Source organism: Oncorhynchus masou, unplaced genomic scaffold, assembly GCF_036934945.1.
Source record: "Oncorhynchus masou masou isolate Uvic2021 unplaced genomic scaffold, UVic_Omas_1.1 unplaced_scaffold_8070, whole genome shotgun sequence".
Taxonomy (NCBI): domain Eukaryota; kingdom Metazoa; phylum Chordata; class Actinopteri; order Salmoniformes; family Salmonidae; genus Oncorhynchus; species Oncorhynchus masou.
In genome coordinates this window covers 1-9706 of record NW_027014542.1, presented here as the reverse complement: position 1 = coordinate 9706, position 9706 = coordinate 1, and the positions used below count along the sequence as shown (strand labels likewise).

The following is a 9706-nucleotide window of genomic DNA, read 5'->3' as shown; positions in this document are numbered from 1 at the left end:
GAGATGAGTGAATGGTAGATAAACATGACAGTACAGAAACGTGTACAGATACGTTACTTTATTATTGAAGTCTATGTAATTAGTAGTAACACAGCAATTTGATAATGGACTACAAGGAAAGTTGGAAACATTTGCATAATCATTTTCCCAAACTGTAATCAGGTGGACAGTTATTTTCCATATGTTAGTCATTAAACACATGTCAACAGGTGTTAAAACTAACCGATTGAGATTCCGTATTAAGATTGAATGAGTTTTAAAACAAACCATGTATCACTTTCTTGTCATTATTTTCTCACCTTCGTATAAAGTTCCGACAAAGCCATGATAGTAAAGTTTTAGCAATCCGTGAGTTTAACTAACAACATCCATACCGTCAGTGGCGAGAAAAAGTCGACAACTTCCCCAAGCGTTTTGTCTTTACCTGTGCAGTGGACTTCGCCTTCCTCGTCCCGCCCATCAGTCTTGTGACAGCAGCTTGACATTAGGGGTGTGTTCATTTGAACAAAGACAACAATAGAAAACAGGATACACACCTCAGCGGGTTATTCGTTTTGTGCGGGTGATTCTATAGTGATTCCATTGGCATGCGCCTTATGTTCACTCAAGGAATGGAACTAGACACAGTAGCAAACGTAGCCTATAGGTTTTTTCTCTCATACCCACCATAGCATTATCTGACTACATATTTTCATATAATAAATACATTTCTCAGTTCATTCCCTATAAATCACCTATTCAGCCCCACTCAGATTTTTAATTTATTTTTTTAATTTATTATTTCAAATACCTCACCATCTTTTATGTACTGCTGACCCACAATATGAAGCCTTTTAGGTGCATAGTAACAAACAAACGCTGACATCCTGGTGCCGACAAAGCAAACAAACCACCATCTCGTGGAATTATTCACAAGGCATTCTTTCAGCCATAGAACAATATTAAAAAGTTGTGCGGGTGATTCTATAGTGATTCCATTGGTATGCGCCTTGCGTTTACTCAAGGAACGGAACGGGACACAGTAGCAAACGTAGCCTATAGATTTATCTCAGCCTTTTCCCAGCAATATTAAAACTACTGTAAAGCATTTGAGGAGATATTCAGGTTTATACTTTTAGGGAAACCTGATGGTCATTTAATCTCTATGGGAAGCAATGGGCACACAGAGGGCGTGAGTCAACAGCAAGGCTCTTTGGTTGCGGTGTCCAGCACACAGTGTACAATAGGAGTGGTGCTCATGATATTCATATTTACTGTGATATATGGGAAGGCAACAAAGCACTACATTACAAAGGTAGTAAGCACTAGCCACTACATTACATAGGTCAGCATAAGCCAACTAACGTTGGCTCCCAAATATATGGTACAAACCCTTGTAGAAATACATTTACTTTGGTGAATAAAAACCAGTAGTCCTGCCCCCTTCATCCCAGCTCTTCGTGCCATTGCCCTCATCCACCTACACTGAACACAAATATAAACGCATTATGTAAAGTGTTGGTCCCATGTTTCATGAGCTGAAATAAAAGATCCCAGAAACGTTCTATTCGCACAAAAAAAATAAAAGCTTGTTTCGCTCAAATTTTGCGCACAAATTTATTTACATTCCTGTTTGTGAGCATTTTAACGTTGCTGATATAATCCATTCACCTGAAAGATGTGGCATATTAAGAAGCGGATTAAACAACATGATCATTACACAGGTGCACCTTGTGCTGGGGACACAAAACGGCCACTAAAATGTGCAGTTTTGTCAGACAACACAATGCCACAGATGTCTCATGTTGAGATAGCGTGCAATTGGCATGTTGACTGCAGGAATGTCCACCAGAGCTGTTGCCAGAGATTTGAATGTTCATTTCTCTACCATAAGCCACCTCCATATGTTTAGAGAATTTGGCAGTACATCCAACTGGCCTCACAACTGTATATGGTGTTGTGTGGGTGAGCGGTTTTCTGATGTCAACGTTGTAAACACAGTGCCCCATGGTGGCGGTGGGGTTATGGTATGGTGAGGCATAAGCGACAGACAACGAACAAAATTGCATTCTATCGATGACAATTTGAATGCAGAGACACCATGACGAGATCCTGAAGCCTATTGTCATGCCATTCATCTGCAGCCATCACCTCATGTTTCAGCATGATAATGCATGGCCCCATGTCGCAAGGATCTGGAAACAATTCCTGGAAGGTGAAAAGGTCCCAGTTCTTCCATGGCCTGCACTCTCACCAGACATGTCACCAATTGAGCATGTTTGGGATGCTCTGGATCGACTTGTACAAATGCGTGTGCCAGTTCCCACCAATATCCAGCAACTTCACACAGCCATCGAAGAGGAGTGGGACGACATTCCACAGGCCACAATCAACAGCCTGATCAACTCTATGTGAAGGAGATGTGTCGCGCTGCATGAGGCAAATGGTGGTCACACCAGATACTGACTGGTTTTCTGATCCACACTCCTACAGTTTTATTAAGGTATCGGAACAACAGATGCATATCTGTATTCCCAGTCATGTGAAATCCATAGATTTGGACCTAATGAATGTATTTCAATTGACTGATTTCCTCATGCGAACTGTAACTCAGTAAAATCTTTGAAATTGTTGCGTTTATATTTTTGTTCAGTGTAGTTGTGTGTTCAGTATTATTATTTCTTAATGTGTAAAACATAAAGCAGTGCATTTCCCTGTTCGTACGTTAACAAGTAAACAGTGGCCTGATTCTTTTCAGCAGCGACATTTCTTCTGTTTTAAAAACACATTTCCTACAATTCTACACATTTTGCCATGGGGAAAGAGAACAACCTTTTACAGCTTTAAAGCTATTTTTTTTCCTGCAATTCCACACATGTTGTCATGAGGCTGAGAGAATTCTGAGTTTTAAAAAAACGAATTTGCTGGAATTATAAACATTTTGTTGCCATGGCTTATGCCTTGTTCTTATGCCATGTGAGTAACTCAAACATTTATAACAAAATCAATGGGAGGGTCACATGACATGATATTTTGGGGAATTTTAGATTCTCTCTGACTGTATCTAGTTCTCATCTTGATTGCTAGTTCTCGAGGATGATCGTATTTAAAAAAATATATATATATCGCGTCATTATCTTTTCTACATACTTTATATCTTGTTTAAGTTTACGCTGACAAAATGTTTTGCCATCCTGAAAACGATTCCACGATTTGACAGTGGCGAACATATAGAGGAAACAGAGTATACCGTAACTATTGCTAAAAGATGTATTATGTATTATAATATAATTTATCTCTTGCCAAATACATCATATCATTACAAAGGGTCTCCAAATGTTCCTTGTTTCTAATTGTATGTGGTCAGGACATTATAAAAAACGGACTGACTTTTTCCAAGGCATTTGTAAAACATGAATGGTCAGGCATCTTTGGTGAATCATGTAGTTCCCTCAGGCACCATTGGGGAGAATTCCTGGGCGCCGTTCAAATTTCTTCCTCCCTTCCTTCCTTTGAAGTCATCAAACCTGTCCAACTATGTGTAAATCAGAGATGACTTCAAGGAGGAAGGATCGAAGGAATGACGGAAGGATACATTTTTATTATTATTATTATTTTTTAAAGCTAGAGGGGGGGGGGGGGGGTCAGGGGTTAGACCCGTGTGAGGAATCCTAGATTCAGACTGCTAGGGATCTGAATGGTCTCCAAAGCCAGAGGGGAGTGGGTGAAGGGAAATGTCACAGAGAATATCTTCTTGGTGTCCATAAGTAGCAGCGGTGACTCAACACGGCCTTTCAACAGGGCCTGGAGGTGACAGAGAGAAGAGAGAGGGAGAGAGAGGGACAGAGGAGAAAGAGAAAGAGTAGAGAGTAGAGAGTAGAGAGTAGAGAGTAGAGAAAGAGAAAGAGAAAGAGAGTTAGAGAAGGAGAGAGGGAGAGAGAAGAGAGAAGAGAGAGAGAGGGGGAGAGAGAGAGAGAGAGGGGGGAGAGAGAGAGGGAGAGAGAGGGACAGAGGAGAAAGAGAGGGAGAGAGAGGGACAGAGGAGAAAGAGAGAGTAGAGAGAAGAAAGAGAGAGAGAGTAGAGAGAGAGAGTAGAGAGAAAGAGAGAGTAGAGAGAGACAGAGAGACAGAGAGAGAACAACTTAATGACGTAGGGACAATATATATATAAAAAAGGAGATGCAAGAGAGCAAAGTACACACAGACAAGCTCCTTACCTGTATGGTTCTAATGAAGGATATTGAAACCCGTTCCTCAAATTCAATCACTGGGGTGTACAGGGTTAGCACTTTCACAATCTGACGAGGGAAACAAACAGAAATGAACTAAATCATGAGAAATGATCAATAGACGAGATCACATGGCACAAAATTATTTATTTTTTTAAAGGAAGAAATATTGCCAGTTACTACTACTACTCTGTATACTGTAGCCTGATCTCAGATCTGTTTGTGCTGTATAGCCAAATCCAGTCTGATTTTCGGAAATCCCAGTACAAACAGATCTGGAACCAGGCTATGTATACTCGAATGGCACCTAGATGACCGTACCTGTAGAGTGGTGAGGGCAGAGCACATGGTGCAGAGAGCCTGGGCGTCTTCGTCAGTCTTCTTCTTGACCTGTAGTAACTGAGCGGCCTGGATCAGCGGCTCCAGCATCTCTTTAGCTCCACAGTCTGGCAGCCCCTTCTCCTCCAGCCACTCCTCCAGCTGCCACACATTATACCTAGAGAGACACCCCCCCCCACCCAGTTAGCTCCACAGTCTGACAGCCCCCCACCCAGTTATCTCCACAGTCTGACAGCCCCCCACCCCCCACCCAGTTAGCTCCACAGTCTGACAGCCCCCCCACCCAGTTAGCTCCACAGTCTGACAGTCCCCCCCACCCAGTTAGCTCCAGTCTGACAGCCCCCCCCACCCCCCACCCAGTTAGCTCCACAGTCTGACAGTCCCCCGTCCCCCCACCCAGTTAGCTCCACAGTCTGACAGTCCCCCGTCCCCCCACCCAGTTAGCTCCACAGTCTGACAGTCCCCCGTCCCCCCACCCAGTTAGCTCCACAGTCTGACAGCCCCCCATCCCCCACCCAGTTAGCTCCACAGTCTGACAGTCCCCCCACCCAGTTAGCTCCACAGTCTGACAGCCCCCCCCAGTTAGCTCCAGTCTGACAGTCCCCCCCACCCAGTTAGCTCCACAGTCTGACAGCCCCCCACCCAGTTAGCTCCACAGTCTGACAGCCCCCCCCACCCAGTTAGCTCCACAGTCTGACAGTCCCCCCACACAGTTAGCTCCACAGTCTGACAGCCCCCCACCCAGTTAGCTCCACAGTCTGACAGCCCCCTCAGTTAGCTCCACAGTCTGACAGCCCCCCCCACTCCAGTTAGCCCACAGTCTGACAGCCCCCCCACCCCCCAGTTAGCTCCACAGTCTGACAGCCCCCCTCCAGTTAGCTCCACAGTCTGACAGCCCCCCCCCCCCAGTTAGCTCCACAGCCTGACAGCCCCCCCCCCCCAGTTAGCTCCAGTCTGACAGCCCCCCCACCCCCACCCAGTTAGCTCCACAGTCTGACAGCCCCCCCACCCAGTTAGCTCCACAGTCTGACAGTCCCCCCACCCAGTTAGCTCCAGTCTGACAGCCCCCCCCACCCCCACCCAGTTAGCTCCACAGTCTGACAGCCCCCACCCCCACCCAGTTAGCCCACAGTCTGACAGCCCCCCACCCAGTTAGCCCACAGTCTGACAGCCCTCTCCTCCAGCTGCCACACATTATACCTAGAGACACACCCCCCACCCAGTTATCTCCCACAGTCTGACAGCCCCCCCACCCAGTTAGCTCCACAGTCTGACAGCCCCCCCACCCAGTTAGCTCCACAGTCTGACAGCCCTCTCCTCCAGCTGCCACACATTATACCTAGAGAGACACCCCCCACCCAGTTATCTCCACAGTCTGACAGCCCCCCACCCAGTTAGCTCCACAGTCTGACAGCCCCCCCCCACCCAGTTAGCTCCACAGTCTGACAGCCCCCCCCACCCAGTTAGCTCCACAGTCTGCCCTCTCCTCCAGCTGTCACTTGTTGTGCCTAGAGAGAAACCAACAATCCCAATGTACGGTGTTTATAAAAGACCTTACAGTTATCAAAAACCCCAGTACAGTACAGAGGATAGACAGCCACTTTGTGACAAACAGATTCATGTTTCAAAATACACCATGTCAGAACAAACAGTCAGTCCTCTAACAAGTAAATCTTATTTTACATTTTTAAACAGTGTACAACGAGTGTTTTCCCAGGTATCATTCTTGAGGCCTATACCCTTTTAGCTTCTATAGAAATATTTTTGGGTGAAAACATGTAAAAAGGACTGTACCTGATCTGCAGTCCTTTACTCCAGGAGCACATGTCCTTCCTCAGCAGCAGGTTGTTGAGAGTGACAGAACAGATGATGTAGAACTGCTGCCTCACCCCCTGGGAGATAACATATAGCATACAGCATATCAACTAGAACTGCTGCCTCCCCTCCTGGGAGATAACATATCAACTAGAACTGCTGCCTCACCCCCTGGGAGATAACATATCAACTAGAACTGCTGCCTCCCCCCCTGGGAGATAACATAAAGCATATCAACTAGAACTGCTGCCTCCTCCCCTGGGAGATAACATATCAACAAGAACTCCGGCCTCCCCTTGAGATAACATATCAACTAGAACTGCTGCCTCTCTGGGAGATAACATATCAACTAGAACTCCGGCCCCCCCCCCCCTGGGAGATAACATATCAACTAGAACTCCGGCCTCCTCTGGGAGATAACATATCAACGGCCTCCCCCTTTGAGATAACATATCAACTAGAACTGCTTCCTCCCCACTGGGAGATAACATATCAACTAGAAAGAACAGAGGTTCAAACAATCCATGCGTATGGAACACCACATCTAGATTTGTCTCAAGAGTTTACTTCCTCAACACACACACCTGCTTGATGAGCTCGGGGTCGACGTCATGCTGAATCATGGTAGCGTGGAAGAGACTGAGTTGCTGTAGGATGCTGTCCACGGTGTAAACAGCCTCTCCGGGGGCAACTGGACGTCCTCTTCCGTAGGCCCGTGGGTTTAGACCCCAGAACTCCCTGAAGTTCTCATGCTCCAGCATACCCGGAACTGGGATATTGTTGGACAATAAAATGTCACTTGTTGGTTAAGTTGTTTTGTTGTCGTTTTCTCATTTGGACTGTGTGAGTAGTGCTCATTTGGACTGTGTCAGAAGTGTCACTGTGTACTTGTTTATCCTTTTTACACTCACTAGCATTGCTACCCGCTAGCATTGCCAACCCGCCAGCATTGCCAACCCTCGCTAGCATTGCACAACCCTCGCTAGCATTGCCAACCCGCTAGCATTGCCCACCCTCGCTAGCATTGCCCACCCGCTAGCATTGCCCACCCGCTAAAGCATTGCCCACCCTCGCTAGCATTGCCCACCGCGCTAGCATTGCCCACCCTCGCTAGCATTGCCCACCCTCGCTAGCATTGCTCACCTCGCTAGCATTGCTCACCCTCACCTAGCATTGCTCACCACTAGCATTGCTCACCTCACTAGCATTGCTCACCCTCACTAGCATTGCTCACCCTCACTAGCATTGCTCACCCTCACTAGCATTACCACCCTCACTAGCATTGCTCACCCTCACTAGCATTACCACCCTCACTAGCATTGCTCACCCTCACTAGCATTGCTCACCTCACTAGCATTGCTCACCACTAGCATTGCTCACCTCACTAGCATTGCTCACCCTCACTAGCATTGCCCACCACTAGCTTGCTCACCCTCACTAGCATTGCTCACCACTAGCATTGCTCACCTCACTAGCATTGCTCACCCTCACTAGCATTGCTCACCCTCACTAGCATTGCTCACCCTCACTAGCATTGCTCACCCTCACTAGCATTGCTCACCCTCACTAGCATTGCCCACCCTCACTAGCATTGCCCACCCTCACTAGCATTGCCCACCCTCACTAGCATTGCCCACCCTCACTAGCATTGCTCATTTGAAGGTTTTACTTGCATATTATCATGATCATCATACTCTGATCATATTATGTGGTTAATTTGCTTACTTTAGTTGAATAGACTGAATGTAAGTGGCTCTGCATAAGAGCCGTCTCTAAATGTCTCCTCACCTATCATGGGCTGCAGGGCCTCCTCCATGCATCTGACCAGCTGCTGGTAGTTCTGAATGGCCAGATCGCTGAGGACCTGACGGTACTCTGACAGGTCAAAGCTTACACAAGCAGTGCTCATTCTGCCGCTGGGTGCTGTTCTTACAACGCCTACAGGACAGGAGACGCAAGTTAGAAACAGTGAGGTCAAACCGCAGCTACAGATAAGGTTGTAAAAAACAGTCAACACAAGGGGTTTGTGTGTCCCATCCTAATCTCAGAACCTAGCACTACTCTCTCTGTGTGTGTGTGTGTGTGTGTGTGTGTGTGTGTGTGTGTGTGTGTGTGTGTGTGTGTGTGTGTGTGTGTGTGTGTGTGTGTGTGTGTGTGTGTGTGTGTGTGTGTGTGTGTGTGTGTGTATATAGAAGATGGGCATCTCATTCCACAACTTGAAGGTGTCTCCATTTTGGAGACGGAGTAGTTAGGACGATATCAGGAGGTAGAGGGTGGGAGTTGGAGCCAACTCAGGAAGAAGCTGTACTTGCTAAGCAAACGGTGTGTGTGCTTGGTAACTGTGGATTAAGCAGTTGAAGATCAGTCGAGCAATAACTGTCATGAGATGATCCCTCTCCAGCCCTACCTCCTCCACTGTACTGCTTCAGGCAGTGTAGGAACTGGCAGGTGTTGGCCAGCCAGGAAAGACACGGTCTCAAAGTCATCTCTCGCCTGGTGGGGGGAAAACAACAACAACAAAAAGCAGATTGCAAAAGTAACTTCCGGGCGGACTTTACAATGGTCAACTGAACTTGACTTGGCATCCTCAGTATGGCATGTTCAGGCTCACATTTAATTAGAAGTTTTCTTGTCACATCGACTGATAGGTGCAGTGTAATGTGTTGTTTTACAGGGTCAGTCATAGCAGTACAGTGCCCCTGTTGGGTAATTAGGGTTAAGTGTTTGCCCAAGGGCACATGGACAGATTTTCACCTTGACGGCTCGGTATTCTAACCAGGGACCTTTTAGTTACTGGTCAAACGCGAAAACGCTAGGCTACCTGCCGCCCTCATAATCATCACACTGAAATAAATAAGCACAACAGCATAGGCCTATCAAAATCCACATTTACCTTGGACTCGCTTGATGCTAACGCTTTACCTCGATGACTACGGATGCTAACGCTTTACCCGATGACTTCGCTTGATGCTAACGCTTACCGATGACTTTGATGCTAACGCTGTACCTCGATGACTCCTTGTTGCTAACGCTGTACCTCGACTCCTTGTTGCTAACGCTGTGCACTCGACTCATGATTTGCTAACGCTGTACCTCGGGGACTCCTTTTGCTAACGCTGTACCTCGGGGACTCCCTTAGCAACGCTGTACCTCGGGATTCCCTTGTTGCTAACGCTTGCACCTCGTGGACTCCTTGTTGCTAACGCTTTACCCTGATGACTCCCTTGATGCTAACACTTTACCTCGATGATGCTAACACTTTACTCGATGCTAACACTTTACCTCGATGACTCCCTTTGATGACTCCTTGAACACTTTACCTCGATGACTCCCTTGATGCTAAC

General features: G+C 46.9%; 1 pseudogene; it reads right to left on the bottom strand.

The window, feature by feature from the left end:
- Window positions 1-753: 753 nt before the first annotated feature.
- Window positions 754-9437, bottom strand: LOC135537524 (unconventional myosin-Va-like; annotated as a pseudogene).
- Between the last annotated feature and the right edge of the window lie 269 nt (window positions 9438-9706).